Source organism: Anser cygnoides, chromosome 2 (assembly GCF_040182565.1).
Source record: "Anser cygnoides isolate HZ-2024a breed goose chromosome 2, Taihu_goose_T2T_genome, whole genome shotgun sequence".
Classification (NCBI taxonomy): Eukaryota; Metazoa; Chordata; class Aves; order Anseriformes; family Anatidae; genus Anser; species Anser cygnoides.
Window position 1 is genome coordinate 79995960 of NC_089874.1, and position 18413 is coordinate 80014372.

At 34.9% G+C, this 18413-nt stretch overlaps 1 long non-coding RNA gene across 1 annotated transcript; it reads right to left on the bottom strand.

Moving 5' to 3' along the window:
• Nucleotides 1-808: 808 nt before the first annotated feature.
• Nucleotides 809-16681, bottom strand: LOC136790131 (uncharacterized). The gene is made up of 3 exons (XR_010829485.1): nt 16573-16681; nt 6718-6788; nt 809-3002 (listed from the first exon to the last, which is right to left on the bottom strand). It is a non-coding gene; the product is annotated as an uncharacterized lncRNA (long non-coding RNA).
• Nucleotides 16682-18413: the final 1732 nt, after the last annotated feature.

An 18413-nucleotide genomic window follows, 5' to 3' on the forward strand; every position in this document is an offset into this window, starting at 1 on the left:
TATTAATTTTGTTTTAAATGCAATTTTCAGCTCTGTCATTCAGGTACAGTCATCATTATGTGTATATACACTTAGAAGTGTTCTACAGGAAAAAAGTTCGTTTTAGTTAGTAAATAAGCACTTAGAGCAAGAATGGAGAGACTCCTAAAAATATGGTTAACATGGACTTCAGCCAGAATTCCATGTTTTCTCAACTCTTGTCAATGAGAGGAGGTCTTTCTGTTGTGTAATGTAGCTTGAATGTTAAAAAATGAGAGAAAAAGAAATACTGAAAATGGTGTTCTTCAGAGGGTTAGGGTAATAAATTGATGGAGCTGCAGACACAGTGATTGTGGAAGAAGTTAGGTTTTGAAAACATTTGGAAAAGGTCATTTGCCTAATGACTTGATGTCCATGAGATGTCAGGAAAGGTTTCAGCAGCGGTCATAGGCTAGAATTTGTTTCAATAAGCTTAAAAAGCCAAGCTGAGGCTGAAAGTTTTCCAGAAAATCTTCCGTAGCCAGTTCACAATGCAGGATTCCTTTATGGGCAGCTTTACCTCATGTGCACTCCAGCTCCTGAGGGAAGAGATCTTTCTTTTTCCTCAGATTATATAAGAAGGGTGGGATGACTCATTGACTAGCTCAGTTACATCAGTTCAAAGATAGGTAAGACCAGTCAAGGACTCCTCTGACTGCAACAAGGTGTTAAAGCTTTCTTATGTCCCTCAGTCACTTTTACCACAAGGAATCACTGGAGTGGGAGAGAGAGGATCTTGTTATCTTTTTTTTACTTTTGGGGAGGTCAGGGCTTAAAGAATAAAATCCAGGTAATAACAAAGTTTTCTGAGTGTTTTTTGTATGTTTTCTTTATTAATTTAGAAAAGATAAAGGGCTGAAGCATGGGCTTCTGTATCATTTTGTCACAAGTACAAAGACATTTTCATTTTTGAAGACAATATATTTTAGCTTTTACTGTTTAGGAAATATGGAACTCTATGGGACAGAGAGTAATGAGAGAGTTTAATTAGTCTGCTTGAAACCAATTCCTGAGACAGTCTTGCCTACTGGAAACAAGGCATTATTGCTGGAAGCTCAGATTTCTGAAAGAGGTGATTGTTTACCTATGATGTCTGTTCCAGAACTGGGATATTTGCATTAATCAAACTACTCTTAGAACGTGTGTGTATATACATGTTTATTTATTTATTTTCAATAGCGAGTCCAACAAGCAAGATCCTAAGTAAATTCATTCTTCACACTAGGCTTTTTTTCTTTTGATTTCAATATAGTGACAGTGAGCTAAGCCTGAGTGTAATGAATTTTTAAGTCAGCTAATGTATTTTTACTACTTTACTATTCTGAATTCATGTCTTCCTGTTGCTTTTCTATTCCTAATGACACTATTTTTAATGTTAAGAATGCAATTTACTCAAAAAAAAATCTAACATGCTTACTGAATTTATTTATAAATATCTGTCCATCTACATAAACATAAGTCAACCATGTGGAAACTGACCATAATGTTATATAACCAAACTTCAGAAGAAAAAAATCCTCTTTTCTCGTGCCCATTGACTGAAGTGGAGAAGAAATGGAACATTTTCTGTTTTTCTTTTTTTTAATAAGTTTTTAATAACTGTAGTTAATATCATCTTGGTATTGCTGACCATTAACTAATACTCCAGGACCATTGCAGTGTGTTTCAAACAAAACTACTTATATTGTTTCCTTTCACTAAGTGCTAAAAAGTAAAGCAAAACAAAAAGCAAAACAAAAAAACCTACCAGCACTCCATTTCATAGCTTTATTATCTTAGTCATTCAGAAATTCTTTAAAAGTAACATCTTATTAACAGAAATAAATAAAAAGAGCTTTCTGATATCCCTGACATTTTCTGATCTTTATAAGAAAAATAAGATCAACATACTCTGCAATTTAATTCAGTAGTTAACTTCACAGGCCTATATAGCTATCCATTTTCCCCAAGCTCCTGGTACCTTTATTTGAAAAATTAAAACACTTCTGTGGTGCCTATCATGTTTCAATTTACTTTGCAGAACAAAAATAAGTAACAATTCACTGTTTGCCTTTTTTTTTTTTTTTTTTTTTTTCCTGTCTGGTGTCTGGTTATTCAAAGTTTGCAGTTATAAAAAAGTTTGGATGTTGACATACTGTAAACTCACGCTAAAACATATATTAATGTAATTGCAGATTGGAATTTTACAGTCTTGACAATTTAGATTCTAGGCAGGGTGTCTTTTAGAGCTGAGTATGATCTCTAGATCAAAAGCGAGCAAACTGCAGAATAATTTTGGAAACTTCTAAAGTGTGAGGTGGTAACTCGGCTTGCATAAGTTATTGTGGCTCAACTTGCAAATCAGAAAGGAACAGAATCATCAGTGCATTTCTGGCACAAAATATAGATGATTTATTTAAATGCATGAAGTCACACACAAAATGATAGGAAGCAATTACCACATAATAAAATCTGAGGTTCTTCACATCGCATTAGACATGTATTGGAACTCAGTCCCTTGCACAGGAGTCAAAGTCGTAATGACTAGAGCTCTTCTACTGACAGAGCTGATGAATCACCTCTTATCAGCTCTAAGACTAGAAAGCAGCAGTCAGTAACAATGAACAACAGGTATAAAAGCATTAGATCATTTGTGAAAGAAATTGGGTGTGATCCAATGAGCAAATAACTTATGCACTGTCACAGCTGGTACACAGACCACAAAGAAAGACCACTTCATAAAGAATTGTATTAGTGATCGAGATGTGTATCAAGTATAGATGTGTTAGTAGTAAAATAACTGTTGTAGAGGAAACAGTTTTCACTAAGTTATTTTTCTTACTGTTACTTAGTAAATAAATTTGATTTTCTTCTTTGGTGGAGGTATATCTCCCATGTAGACATTCTGCACTTTATTTATACTTGCCTTTGGCTCAGTAGAAGGCTGGGCTCGCTGCTGGTGTGTTGCCTTTCAGAAGTGCATCATCAGCTGAGATACCTTCTTCCTTTAGCAAAGGAATATTGGGGTGAATGTGAAGGCTATCACATGCAAAAGCGTTGGACACCATTTTTCAGGTGCTTTAGGACTCTTCATAAAAGCAGTCACAAGAGTCAGTTTCACACAGATAAATCATAAAACATTTTAGATAATCTGGTCTTGTAAAAACAGAAAAGTGACCTTTGTATATTGCTGTGTGTTGTCCAGCACTCTGTGGTAACCAGGGAACTGCAGTGAAGCAAGCTTCTTCTTTTTGCTCTCTTTATCAAAGCAATCTAGTATATCATTTCACTCTGTCTTGAGCTGGTAATTTCTCCCTTTTACTGCCATAAATAAAGAATTGAAGAATTTTCAAGAAAGCTGGATCTAACAGTTGTTGAAATGAATGGGGCCATTTCTGTTGACATCTTCAGTGGGCTTTGGATCATACAAGTGTTCTTGTCTGAGGTGAAGCATTATCTTAGTTTTTTGTCTCTCATTTTTGCTCACTGATGCCCCTATTCTCCTTACTACAAAAGAGGCTCAGAAACATGTTTAAAAATTACAAGAATAATCATCAAAACATCGCCAGTTCATTAAGAATGCAGTTTGATGCGCTGGGAATGCATATTTTGCACACCAGCTTAAACCTGCAGAATAGACTGTCATTAGGTAGTTATTTGAGATGGATTTACTCATAGTGTCTGTGGTAAACTATCCAGATACTGATGGTATGTATGTTCTTTAGTTACCTTAAACTCCACAATTTGTCTACAGTACAGATTCCAGACTTCAGTTTGATTTTGGCTCATAGAGTAGCTTTATTACAAGGTCAGCCTGGCTGTATTGAATCATGAGTGTATTCTGTTTTGACAGCAGACCAGGTGCAGCTACTAAGTTTTCTTAGAGATGCTGATGAAGTACATCTTTGTTTCATACGCGTGTGTCAACTGTGGACCCAATAGCAACATCTGAAGCTCACCTTCCTGATTCCAAAATCTACTTAGGTCTGAATAACAAGAGAAGTCTTAAATGCAGATTAAGCTAAAATTCTGTGTATCTGTTCCTGTGAGTGTGTATTCCTGCATGCCTACACATGTTAACTTGATTTTAAATGCAGTCTTTCATAATATATTGTCGAGCATTCTGAAAGAACAAATTATAAGCAGAGCATTTGCACACAATTATTTATATTGATCATATGTTATATTGATCATATTTATATTGATCATATTGACCATATTAAGGGCAGAGGGAACTCTGCCCTTAAAAATTGTTGGGCTTCTGTGAGATTCTGTGTTATATGCAAGCTTCTGCTGACATTTTAAAGGGGATAGATAAAATTAAGAAAAACTATGTCTTTAATTCAGAGGTGGGCTGTTTTCTTCCTGAACAAACTTCGTTTCTGTAACTAGCAGTTTTCCTAAGAAGTATATACATGTTTAGTTTGAAGTAATACATATAATAGATATATAATTGTACTGAATTTTTATATGTACTAGTAAAAAAAAAATAAAATAAAAGTGCCAACACTAGCAACTACACATAATTTAGCAGAATAATAAAGAAATGGTATAATTCAATATGATCAGAACCCAGCCCACCAGCTTATATTTTTGGTACATTAATTTGATACATTAATATTTCAAGCATAAATTAACAAGTCAAAGTTGTTTAGTTAGTGACTCCTTTTGAAGCTTATCATCCACTTTCTGCTGCATGGTTCTTGCTCTCATGGGGAATCAGGTCTGGGGGAATGTGTTTTGAACACTGAATGTTTAAGAGTTGCAGAAAAAATTCTTCTGACTCCTCCGACCCCATGTGCAACACTTGTGAATGCACCTCCACTGTCGATTTCTAAGCACAGCATTTTAACTTTCAATCCACTATACTGAATTGCATAAAGCAAAACAAAGCAGCCCAATGATAAAATATGCACAGATGAGTAAGAGTTTGGGAAACGTTAATTTACATATAAATGCTAATACTTTTTCAAAAAATGTTAAAATTTACTCTAACTAAAAGCAGTTCTAGAACAATATTAGTATAGGAAACTGTGCCTGAGACATATACCCAATTTTGTTCATGAAACATGGTATCAGACTATATTTAAGTTACAACACAAAACTAGTTGGTAAAGATTGGTCTAAACTGTGAGAAGAGGAAAAGAAACAATTAAAATCCTGTGAAATGTGAAGATGAACCTTGACATTTGTAGCTATGGACAAGAAATGTATAAAGAATTGTTAGATATAGGCAGGATGATCAGTTACTTATGAATAAAACAAAGTAGATTTGAAGGCTGGATAAAAACTAGTTTAAAGGTGTAGCAAAGAACACAAAACAAGCATACATTTTGAAACATACCAAAAAGACGCAAATTATGAAAAGCAGCCACTGCCCCTACAGGATCAAATGAAAGAGACAGTTCTCCAGGATGCTGTGCCTGATAAACACTGCTAATTTAATGCTGGCAAGTCTTCTCTTACCTTCTACAGAGGATAGACAATCTTTTTTTATTTTATTTTATTTTTTATGCAACTTCAGAATCTGCAGTCATATGTGAAACGTTATCATTTACTATATAATTTGGTTCAGGTAAATTAGTATTTTCAAGAGGCCTGTATTTGTGTTTATTTCAATCATCGTAGAACTCAAGCTGATTCACATATCAACACCAAGACAGACTGAACTTGGTTGCAACATACTGGTAGAAAAACAGTTGCATGCTAGTTCAAAGATAGGAGCACAGGGAGGAAATAGTGGCCAGATTGTACTAAGGATAAAAAGAGTTGTGCACTGAAATTCAAATGGCATCATCCAGTGGTCGTAACCCTGGATGTGTAGGAACAGAATATGTTGACAGCTTGAGGAAAAACTTCAAAACAGTAGTACCTGACAAGAAAAGACATCCTAAGTAAAATAACAACAACAACAAACTAAAACAAATGAAAAAAAAAAAAAAAAAAAAAAGGAGGTGCAACACAAACACAGCTGGGCTTTATGGTGACTCAGCTAAAAGGCAGAGTATAATGGGAGCCAAGAACTGAACCCAGCACTCCAGATGTAGTCTCACTAAGTGTGAGCAGGGGAGAAGAATCACATCCCTTGACCTTTGCTGCTTTTCTGGGTCATGATCAACTTGCCTAGCAGGAATCCCAGGTCCTTCTCTGCGAGTCTGCTTTCCAGCCAGTTGATCCCTAGTGCATACTGGTCTATGTAACTGTTCCTCACCTGCTCTCTGCTTGGTTACCATGCTAGTCATTTTGTCATAGAATGCTATCAGGTTGGTCAGAAATGATGTTCCCTCTGTACATCTGTGCTGACTACTCCCGATTACTTTCTTGTCCTTCATGTATTTGGAAATGACTGAGAGTTATTAGCCTTCTGCAAGAGAGCTCAGGGCAAAACACCATGATGTGGGTGTGCCCTAACTCTGCCCTATGGACTTCCAGGTCTGGGTTGAGTGTTTGTCAAAGTGAGCAGCTCTATTAGAAGGACAGAAAGAAGTGGACCCAACCTGGATAAGCTGTCCCTCAAGTGAAGGGCTTTCTGCATGCATGAAGGAAGGGGTCAAGTGCTTGAACTTTTTTTTTTTTTTTTTTTTTTTTTTTGGCATTGTTTCCCACTGATAAGTAATCACTCTCAGATCATCCAACATTAGAGAAGCAACACCAGGTTGCCATCTGAAGAAGACTGTCTGGGCAGGCAGTGTTCCTACTGGCCGGAGATGGGATACTGACCTTGAGATGCTGGAGGCAGGCATCTTGGTGGTTAGCCCACTGGGAGAAGAGTCTGTTCCCACAACTGAAATCTGAAAAATAGAATGGGAAAAAAATAAAATAAAATAAAATAAAAAAACTTTATTTATCCTCTTGTAAACATTGTGTACATATCTGCATATTTAAGGAGAGAATTCAAGAACTCCATAGTCCCCAGAATAGGAAAGGTCTTGACCTTGGGCTAGAAATTCTGTCAGATAACATCTTTGTCCTATCTACAATCAGGATACATTAAATGTTAAACACCGCACAGTGTGAGAGAGGAAAAAAGTTTAGTATATACTTTGTGGCTTCTCTGGAATACTTTCCAAAGTACTTCTTAAGGAAGAGAATACATAAATACTGGATTCTTAGCAGAGAATACTCTTAAAACTTGAGTCCAAAGAAAATCAGTTTCTTCAACCTGATTATCTGTGTTACCATGATTAAACTTGCTCTTTGAAAAACAAATTAGATGGGAAACAAGAGGTGAATTCAGGTTTCACTACAAAACCTAGAGACGGAGACATTAACCCTTTGGACGTAAAGGGACTGTGTTTGATCCAATAAATTCCTCAGGTGGCTCACAAGACTTCTGGAGGTACACTCCATGTTTCCCTCTATGTTCTTTTGTGAAGTAAGGTTTTGTAACAATAGCTTCATACCAAATCAGTTTTAAGAGCTCATAATAATGCTATAAGAAACACAGCATATTTTAACTGATTAACTCTCTAAGCAGCGATCCATGATACACTTCTTAAGGCCTTTGGACACTGAAGGAGTTGTTCAGTGGTTTCTCAGGCTCCTAAAAATAATGGGACTTGCAGTATTGCAAAGGCACTTACATCTCTATCACATTTTGCATTTATATCACCAACACTGGAGAATCATCCTACTGTGGGGAATAGTGGCCACTAATGGGCTCAGAGTTACTGCAAGCTCTGCTGAGACTACAAATCATTAAACAGTTGCTTTATTTACAAGAATGAATGATTTTATTTTATTTTTATATATTTGCAAAAATAGTGGGGGAACCTTCTTATGGTAAGATTGTGTGAACAGGTACAGTAACCATAAGTTGTGGACTGAACTTGAAATGAATTTTAGATAATATGCATGTCATAACCATGCCACAGACAACAGCATATTATCACCTTATTTGTTACCTGCAAATATATAATGTTGTTTACATCTAAATGTAATCAGATCCTGTTGTGTATCAGCTACATAAAATGTGCAGATCAACACAAAGAAACTGTTTCATTGCTCTACTTCAATTAAAGCTTTGCAAGGGACAGTAAAGAAAATGTTTGTCTGTTGTTACACAATGTCTAAATCTTCATGGTTTATTTTAGGGTAACACTTCAATGGACATTGACTTAAAATGTAGCAGGTCAGGCTTAGAGCTAATATTGTTGATTTTAGTAATGTGTTTGAACTGAGTGTGTGAATAACTGTATAAAAGTGATTTAGAGGTGACATGACTAAGAAGGAAGGAAAAATATTATTTTTCTCCTCTTTGCAAACATCACCAAAAGGAGATACTAAGTGTGGACACTATTTTAGTTGAAAGTTGAAAGAGATTTTTGAGTTATTTAATATAGGGATAAATGTAACCTTGAAGGGACATAATATAAATAAGTATTAGGGAACAATTTACTGGACAATAACTGAAGTTTAACCACTATCTTTCTGGGTCAAAATATTAAATTAGTGACCATCAAACCTATGGTAAACTGGAATACAATGCTCATTTTTTTGCTGTTGAAGAAGAGAGGGAACCAGTGGATAACACACAAGCATAAGTCTGGTAAACAGTGATTTACAACTACTAGCTAATAGGTAAATGTGGATAGAATAGATAAAATAGAGAAATAGAGTGCCATTAGGTAGACTCAATATCACCTGGTTCTCCTGCAGATGGGAAATATTCTAGCTCAGGTAGCCAAGGTGCCTCATGTACTTAGAGTTACAAGGGAGGGGGAACAAAATATATGATGCTGTGCCATGTACCTGAAAATAACATCCAAACAACATAATCTAGACAATAAACGTTATGGATAATTGAGTTATTAGACAGATGATCCTTTTTTTTTTTTTTCAAAGATCAGATGGAGAATAAGCACAGTTTGAAATTATCATTTAAAGACTACTAATCCTGCTTTTTGCCATTTTATTTTCCATAACACAGCAGAGTAAGTTCTTTGTTCTGACCATTTAGATATTGTTTAATATATGTTGCTTGGGTTCGCTCTGGCTGTTTTTGTTGCTGCTATCATTTATTCAAGTGAGGAAGCTATAATACTTTTGTTTGTTTTTTTGTTTTAAGAGAGAGTAGTTGCACTAGCTTATGTTAGAAAGGAGAAGGATAAGAACAGACTAAGGTAATAAGGAAAAATGGATCTGATTTGAAAATGTCTTCATCTCCAAACAAGAAAAACCTTGTTTCTTTCAGTGGGGATGGATTTACTCCTCCTATTGATTGTGATAACAAAAATAATGAGTGTATCTGCCTCCACAAGTTTGAGGATTATGGGAAATGATTGCAATAAATCAATAATATTGTTTGTGTTTCAAGATGATGAAAATAATACTGTGTCACTGGCAGAAATTTCCTGTTTCAAAAGTGTACTATATGTGGATTAAAAAAATAGTAGCCTCACCTGAACAAGATATTCTAGTAAATCCAGCTGATTGAAAATCAGAGTAACCCCAAGTAATTAGAACATCAAATTTTGGAATTCTCTCAATTACTCTTAATAATACCATATCGTGATTACAGAATATGAACAGGGGAAAAATAATGTATAGTTTTGCAGAAGTGCTAGAAATGAAACAGTGCTGGCATTGTTATGACTCAGATGTAGTGGTTAGCATATAAGACACCTAATACCATAGCAGGACAATGGTCTATAGACAGTTTGTGCTGCTAGTGTGCTACCTAGCCCAGCACCATTATTACACCTTAAAGGCTGATTCGGCCATAGCAATAACTGCAACTGGAGGATTTTAATATTTATTTTTGTTGTACCAGAGGCTTTTGTTGTACCAGAGATCTGATCTATTTACAGTTGTTTCTAAATGTGTTAGTGCATAAAAAGTCCAGTCTTAATGCTGTTTTCATACTAGGTTAAAAAAAAAAAAAAAAGTTTCAATGTTTAGTTATTGTCCTTTCAACTGGTTTTGAAGCTAAAAAAAAATTAGGCATGCTTTGCTTTTAAACTAATAGTATCTTTCGCTCTGTATACCTACCCCAGGTAAGCACAACAGCTATTGGTCTATGGTTAGTAGTGCTACCAGTGACTTTGTAATAACTTCAGTATCTTTTTGTTTGCAATGAACCAATGATTGCTCTGCCTTCATTCATCACATAGGTTGCATTTTCCAGTAGTTTACAATGCATCTGATGCAAGCTACCAAATTTCATGAATATTATCTATTGATGGAAGTCAGCTTTTAGTATGGAGTATGGTCTATGAATTATATCCATTGTATTGATTTTGATGACTTCACCAGGTGATTTTTTGTAGGCCTTACTACCACTTACGACAATTAACGATTTATTAAAGTTTCTGATTTTTTTTTCCTGTAAGCATATCTCTGACTTACAACAGTAGATAAAATTTGATATTCTGCTGCACATTGTTGAAATGAGAACCATATATTTAAACTTTGAACCTGCAAACCCTGTTAAAAGTAGAGTGTGTTACAAATTTGAAGGTTTCATGCTTGATATTTGAAGGATATTTCAGAGATCTTCATGACCGAGAACTATTTGTTCATTTTACATTGGAAAAGAAAGGATAACAAAATAAAAGGGGAAGGGGGAGACGGAGAGAGGGGAAGGAAAGGGAAAGGGAAGATGTAGCAGAATAACAGAAAAAGAAAATTAATCTTGTAAAAGGGTTAGAGAAAGGGAATAAACAAGATCTTGCATTCTGCTGTCAAAAGAAAGGAGTACTGTTCCCTATATGGAATGCAACAGGATTATTCATATATATCTTGCTACTACCTTATACCTGGTTTCTTCTGATTTGTAAAAATCTTTTCTATCTTTTCTGTCGATTTACAAATTCTTAGGAGTTTGATTGTATTTTTTTGCTGTTGTTGTAATCCAAGTGTATATTTGTATGTAGAATTTTTCAGGATATCTCAGGACTGATTTTGATGGAAATAAAAATGTATGACCACTTGATGGCCTTTTAAATTTTGAAAATTCTCCTTTTTAACAGGCACTGGTCACAACATGTCCCCTCCCATTCCAATGGCTCTCTCTGACATTAGCTGTGTTTTTAAATTGCCTTGTATTTGTAGTATCATTTGTATCAGTCTTTACTAAGTGTCCTACCTACAAATCATTTAAATGTAGTAAGTATTTATAGGTTTGATAAGGCAAAATTAAAGGTGATTTAAATGCAGACTTTTTGTTTGTTTGTTTGTTTAAGATTCTTTTAAGTGATAAAATATTTTCAGGATACTGTATGTCTGCATTTCATCCATTTTCTTCTCAAAAACAGATGCAGTTTCTATTTTATCAAATTTATGTTTGCTGTTGTTTTTTTTTTTTGTTGTTTTTGTTTTTTTTTTTTTCAGGCGCTATGGTAGGTATTTTATGTTTTAAAGTATAATATATGAAAACAGATCCAGAAAGAAGCCACTAGATACTTGCAATTTTATGCATCATGGAAGATGCAGGCCAAGAGGGACCACAACAGCATCCAGGTCTCTTACTTTTTTGCATACCGCAAGCCACAGGATATGCCCAAAATGTAGCACTGACCTTAAGACATCTTGTACAGAGGACTAACAGTATGAGAAGAGAGCAGAAAAGATCGGGGAATGAGCACTAACTATGGTACTGCAAATGAATGGATATTATGAGAGTCATTTTTACAAAAAAAAATGATTACAGATTTAGAGGAAATCTGAATCAAAAAGATATATTACTGATTCAGAAAAACTGCTTTTTTGTTTCCTAAATCAGATGGATACATTAGGCCTGTCTTTTCTTACAAAAATACTGGAACAATTGATCACAGTGTACTGTGCTCTATAACAAACCACACTTGGCAGCTGCATTGGTAGGATACAGTTTTGAGGCTTGGAAAGCTTAGTTACTGTATTATCTGTTTATTGTTTGCTTGGTAGGTTGGTTAATTTTTTTATTTTTTATTTTTGTATTTATCTGGATGTTAGAGAAAAATTTCCCAGTATTATCAGCTATTGATAGTTTGTAACTGAATAAACTGTCACTGTCCAACAGAGTGTGATAGACAAAGCATATATTGTCTACTAAGATTTGTGGAGAAAACTTGAAAGACACTAATTTAAAGAGTAGTACAACTTGATGGTAAGTCATGATAAGATCTTTAGCAGAAAGAGCGGAATATTTTCATAATTCAAACCATTGTTTACTGTACTAGTAACTTAAGGAACATGCTTGACGGACTGGCTAGTTGAGATAGAGATTTGTAGTGAATGACAGAAAACACTATTACCTTTGGTTTATTAGTGTAGCCAGCATGATATATGTGATTTAGAGAGCCTCCAGCAAGCTCAGAATGAAGATGGAAAGTGAAATACTGTTTGGTTTGGGGAGCCTTATTGAACTTTTTTCCAAATATTCTGTGTTCTCACAGATAAAAACACTATATTGGTACTATCTTTATAATAAAGTTCTGTATGCGTATTATTACTTTTTCTTCTCATTTTGGTTTAGCATTATTGACTGTGAATCACTGCAGTTTTATAGAATTATGTAGAACTCTTTTAAGAACTAAAAATGAAATGGAAGAGCTTAGAAATGCATTGCAACTCCATTTATACTCTAGTGAAGAGGAAAAAAAAAAAAAAGAAAAAGAAAAAGCTTTTATCCCAGTACCAAACAGAAAATAAATAAATAAATAAAATAACACAGAAACACCATCACAGCTGTTAGAGCTGCTCTGTGGAGTGCACAATTAGGTAATCTGTTCTACATAATTTAAATACAGGATCCAAGAGCAGGACACAGTGAAAATTCACTCCTCATTTTCTAGAGAAAGTTAAGATAAATAAGAGACCAACTTGCTGAGAAAAAAATTGTTAGCCCAGACATTTGTGATACTTCCCTCCTCTACTGGATTTTATAGAGAAATAGTGATACGGAAGGACAATCAGAAACTCGTATGAAATTAGACGTACTCGAGGAAATAGATATTTATGTGTACATATATTTGGGTGTCTGTATGTATGTATCAGTATGTAATTTCATCTGGTACCCTATAACTAAATCCATACATCTATTCTGAGGCTGTAAAGTCCAGTGGATAACTTTTCCCTGAAAAACATGGTCAAAGTGGTGTTTTCTATGCACAAGTCTTTTTGTTTCTTTTTAAACTTGCAATTCACTTTCCCTGCCTCACTGAATAATTCAAGAGAGGGATTTGGATTTCCAAGACAGTTGTATTCATGGCTGTATCTTTAGTTTTTGTGTTTTCTTTTTAGATCTCTTGATTTTTCCAAGTCAGCTTAATCATTATTTTACATTGCCCTAATGTTGCCATTTTACAGTACTAAAGCAATACAGCGGCACAACCAAAATACTAAGTAATAAGATTTCTCCTTCTAAATCAAGAAGTGGAAAATAAGCTGATCTAGGAAAAGCTAGCTAAAAAAAAAAATACAGAGAAAGAAAAAGGAAATAAGGTATCAACTTACTGTATAGTAGGAAAAAAATCAAGGATAGGAAGAATAATTTTAATATTGCATGTAAAAAAAAAAGGAAAAACATAGATACTACTAGATGAATATTAAACAGATTTTTTGCTACTTAAGGAAGAGAATGAAGTATTCATCAAACTGAAGTTGACTGTTCATTTGTTTTGCCCATTTTTTTTATAATCATTGTTCAGTTTAAAGATAGAAAATACCTTAATTTTAATACAGTTAGATCACATGCCTTGTGTTTCACTCTGATTACTTTATGTGTGGAAGCTAGTCAGGAGACTTACGTGGTCTCATAGAGATACTAGTGAAGACAGCCAGATGGTGACATCTGCTCCAAACTGATACTACAATTTCATCACTGAAGCTGTTTTTAAACTTTGTATATTCAAGTATTTGGTATCCAAGTTATACATTCAATGAAAACATTTTTATTATGCAATCTAAGATCTGGAGTTTGGATATTAATACTAGATGATAATTTATGTATAACTAGTACAGAAATAAGACATTTTTTTAAAACTTGAACACATTGTTGGCAGCTAGTTTTTAGTAAGAATTGAACTTTCAGAGTAAAGACAAAGAATAATATAGAAGTATAATGTCCATCCCTTTACAAATAATTTTAATAGTCTTTCTAGCTCTTTAATACTATTCTACAATGAAAAGTTGGGCATTTGGAAACATCTTTATTCAAATACTGAGTGCAAACTGCAGGACAAGGAGTTAGCTTTCAAAGGTACCGTGTGGTTGGATTTCCAGTTTACATTTGTTTCTCAAATATTCCTTCTGCTTTTGAAATTCTCTGCTCAAATATTTTTGAGTTCAGAAAAAATACACCACTTGAGGTCTGTAAATGATAGTGCTTTGTGCTCTTTTTTTTCTTTTTTTTTTCCCTTTTTTTTTTTTTTTTTTTTTTTTCTGTAGGGAATACTTTCTCAACCCTCTTACATTTAATTTCTTGTGTAGTACCTGAGAACCTCACAATCTTTGAAGTATTAATGCTCCTCACGACACTAAAGTGAAAGGGAATGGTACAGAAAGCCAGATGATCTCCTATGTTTGCACAAAAGTTAGTCAAAAAGAAACAGCTTGAACCTTGATTCCCTGAGGTTCATATTAGAGTATTAAATGAACTTTCCATATTTTACAGAGATTTGCTTTGATGATATATGATTCCCTACTCCAGAGCCTATGTTGTTCAAAAATTATTTTATCCTCCTTCCCCATTGGCAAAAACAATGTAATTGTTTTGAAACAGCCCTTCTGAAATCAGATATTGACAGATTATGTATAAAGTGCCCTGAGGGTAATAGCTTCTTATATCATTTCCAGCTACTCTGAAAATTTTAGGAAGAATACAAAAGAAAAATAAAATCTAAAAATTTTCTCATTAAAGTAAGGACTCTCACCATTTGTTCCATTGTATAGTATACAAAACCCATAACACCTGATGAATTATTTTGTGGACGGGACTGAGAGATCTAAAATAGGTCATAAATTATTGGCTGTGATATAGTTGATTTACAAAGTTAGGTCAGAGAGATAGGTAAAATTGTTGTGATGATTTTTTAGCATTTATCTGTCTATAAATGCTAACTTTTCAAAGGAAACAAGAAAGGAGTGTGAGAAACAATTAGTTTGTCAAGAAAAGATATGTGCATGGATTACCACTTATGATTTTAGTAAAGCATTTAATCTTTTGAGAAAATGCAATCAATGATGAATTTTAATCCTTAATTGAGAATTCTTACCATAGAAATAAACTTAAGGAGGCATAAATAAATGCACTGCTGATTTAAAGCTCTCTGAAAGACGATAGCTGTAAACGTCTCTAGTTGCTTGCATACAAGGATTAGCATGGTACTTCTACATGAATCAGCAACATGGGTCATTCATTCTTCGAAAGAAAGGGGAGCAGCACACAAATAAAGGTTGGTGATATTATCATGAGCTGGAATCCAGATTATGTGTGAAGAAGAAAGCTGAAGGGAGAAATGTTTGGGAAGGTGGAGGTAAGAGCTGATACTTTTGCTGGGACAAGGTTACATAAAGCCACAGTGAAATAACACGTCAAGGAGCCAGAACCATACAGAAAGCTAGCTGCCTCCTTCTCCCCAGGCAAGCTGGAGAAGTCTAACTAAAGATTCTGTTACAAAATTTAAAGTAATTTTAGCAGGTATAAAACTTCGCTATAAAACAGGAAACAACTGAGTATGAATGGTTATCATATGAGAATCAGTATATTTCTATACAACTGAGTTTAGTCCAATCTGAAAGTTGATGTCTGTGGAACTTGACAAGAGGTGAGGCAGGCATACTCAGTGTGTGTTCCCAGGATACACTTCATCTGAATTTATGACTAGGTCTTTTCTTTCTAAAATTACCAATCTAGAAGCTATTTGTAAAGGATTAAAAGAAAACAGTTTCTGTATATACAAAAAACAACCCTGTCTTTCAAGCAGTATGGGCATCTGGTGAAGACGCTGTATAGATATGGAGTACATGAAAGAATAGTGAGGGTGGAAATAAATAATTCTGTGCATTCTGAATTTTGTGCACAGAAGAAAGTTTTTGGTTATTTCCCCTTACTAGAAAGGACTGATATGAGTACAACAGCAATCTGATAACACTTATATTCTTAGAAAAAGGTACGGCAATTTTCACCCAGTTCTCCCATTTCAATCATACTCTGGTTCTTTCAGTAAATTTGAAATAAATAAATAAATAAATGAGTGAATAAATAATTAAAAGTTCCTGCTGGTTATAAGCTCAGAAGGGAGACTGGCTTTATCCTGAAATAAAAGCCTTGCTCCTGCTGTATTTGCAGAATTTTCTAATTCATTTGATTAGGAGAAAAATATCACAGAATGTGCTATCTTCTTTGGAAGATTTCAGTCCTACAGATGTCAAAAGAACTGCTTCTCTAATTTTACCTTCATTATGAAATGCCTCAAGGTACTAGCTGTGCAGTATCTTTGCTGTTGCCTCACCCACAGCCATTGAGTCTGTGCTGTGGATCTCTTACGAAAAGGCTGTGGCTACCTATTAATAACAGATACACTTGTTTAGTGCTGAACAGAGAAGTCTTCCTGAGTAGTGAAAACACAGAGGTTCATAGACATCACTTACCTTGTGAGTTTTTGTTGTTGTTTTTCTCTTCTTATAAGTCATTTTAAAAACTTAAGTGCCTCCAGTTGTGTGGCATTTTGCAACTTTGCATGAGCCTTTCTCACAAAACAGGGGATGGGTGGAATTAGGCTCTTTTGGGAAAAAATTTACATTAAATTAATATTCATCAGAACTGGCTTTGGGCGCACATCTGTCTTCTCTGGCTGCTTACAGTGGAAAGAGTAAATTAACAAAGAGGGGAATAGTGGAAAGGGGCAAGAAGAGGATTTGTCTTTGCAGGACTTGACTACAGGGTGCTGGAACAAGAACGGAGTGAATGAAGTGATGTGGAGGTGAATGAAGTCTGCAGATAGCTGACTGGCTGTGGTGCAACACAGCTGCAAGCATAAATACACCTTATTTTCAGTCTGACCAATTTCTCCTCTGCCCCCAGGCTCTATCCTGAAAGGGAGGCAGGGGAGCAAGGGAACTACTGAAGACACTCAAGAAGGAGAGGCAACAATGTGAGCCAAAAAGAATGATAATAGTAAGGAGAAAAGAGGTAGAAAGAGAGATACCTACTCAGCAGAGTAGTTATTTCACCCTACAACTGACTGTCTTTATATATTAAAATACTTCTTTAGTAAGTTTTTTTTTTTTTTTTAAAAAAAGCAAATATTGGCATTGAACAAAGAAGCAAATGAAGAGCTTTCCCTTCTTTATTGATAGCAAAGGTTATGTTCCCCTTGTTAGGCTTTGGGTCACTTTCATGTAAAGTACATTGAAATTGATACCAAATGACCTATGCAACCTAGACACTTTGTTTCTGGCTTACGAAAGTGAAAGACAACTTCAGAAAACAAAGACTCTTTCTGTAGAAATGCTAGGAATTAATTTATTTGGTGTTTGCTTGATATTTTTATTTTATTTTTAATCCTGATTCCAGTTTCATAAGATGTTGGGTATAACAAATCAATGTTAATGTCTTTTTTATAGAATTGATATTTTCCATTAACATATATAACACAATAAATCTCTGAAAAGGTCCTTTATCTGTTCTGACACTTTTTTTTTTCCTTAATGTATAGCCTTGCCAGAGGAGGACAGAAGAAATATAGTCCTTTAAAAAAGATGATGTTCATATTACTCATGTAAACTAGTAATGCTAATGCTGCTGGCAGTCCTTAAATCAGAGTATCATTCTGCTCTTTTCAAGACCATATTTTCAAGCTGAAATAGTCATTGCTGAGATGGGTAATAATTACTACTGATACATAGGGAGGAAATTAGTGTTTGAAATAATGAATATGAAAAACTGATGTGTGAAATGGGAACCTGAGTCTTTTATTATCCTAATGAAGTGCAGAATGCAGTAGGGTTCTTCAAAGAAAGAAATAACATCATGGGGTCAGAGTCCGGGTAGGAGAGAGTGCGAAGGGCAAAACTGTGTGCTCTGAGGGAGAGATCTCGTGCTTTGCTGGAGTGTGACTTCCATGGCTGCTGAACTAACACTGCAGCTAGTGGTGCTGCAGGAGTCTACTAGCAGGTGTAGAAAGCGACAGTGGCAGGGAAGCCAAATGGTGGGAAATGTTTGATTTCTAAAGGTGGCCTACCTATCAGAGAAAAGTTTTGCACTAAAATTTTTCCTCCTGTCTGCAACACATCATCGCACCCACCTGCTTCCTGATTAGAGAGTACACATACATACACAAGCATTGAACCACCATGAACATGAAATCTAGCCCACATTGAACTATACAGAGGTTTGGTAGCACACTGGAAAGAGATAAGGCTCTTTGTCAAAGCATTCTGGCTGAATGCCAATTAGAAATTATAGTCTTTCTTCTTAATGACCCTGAAAA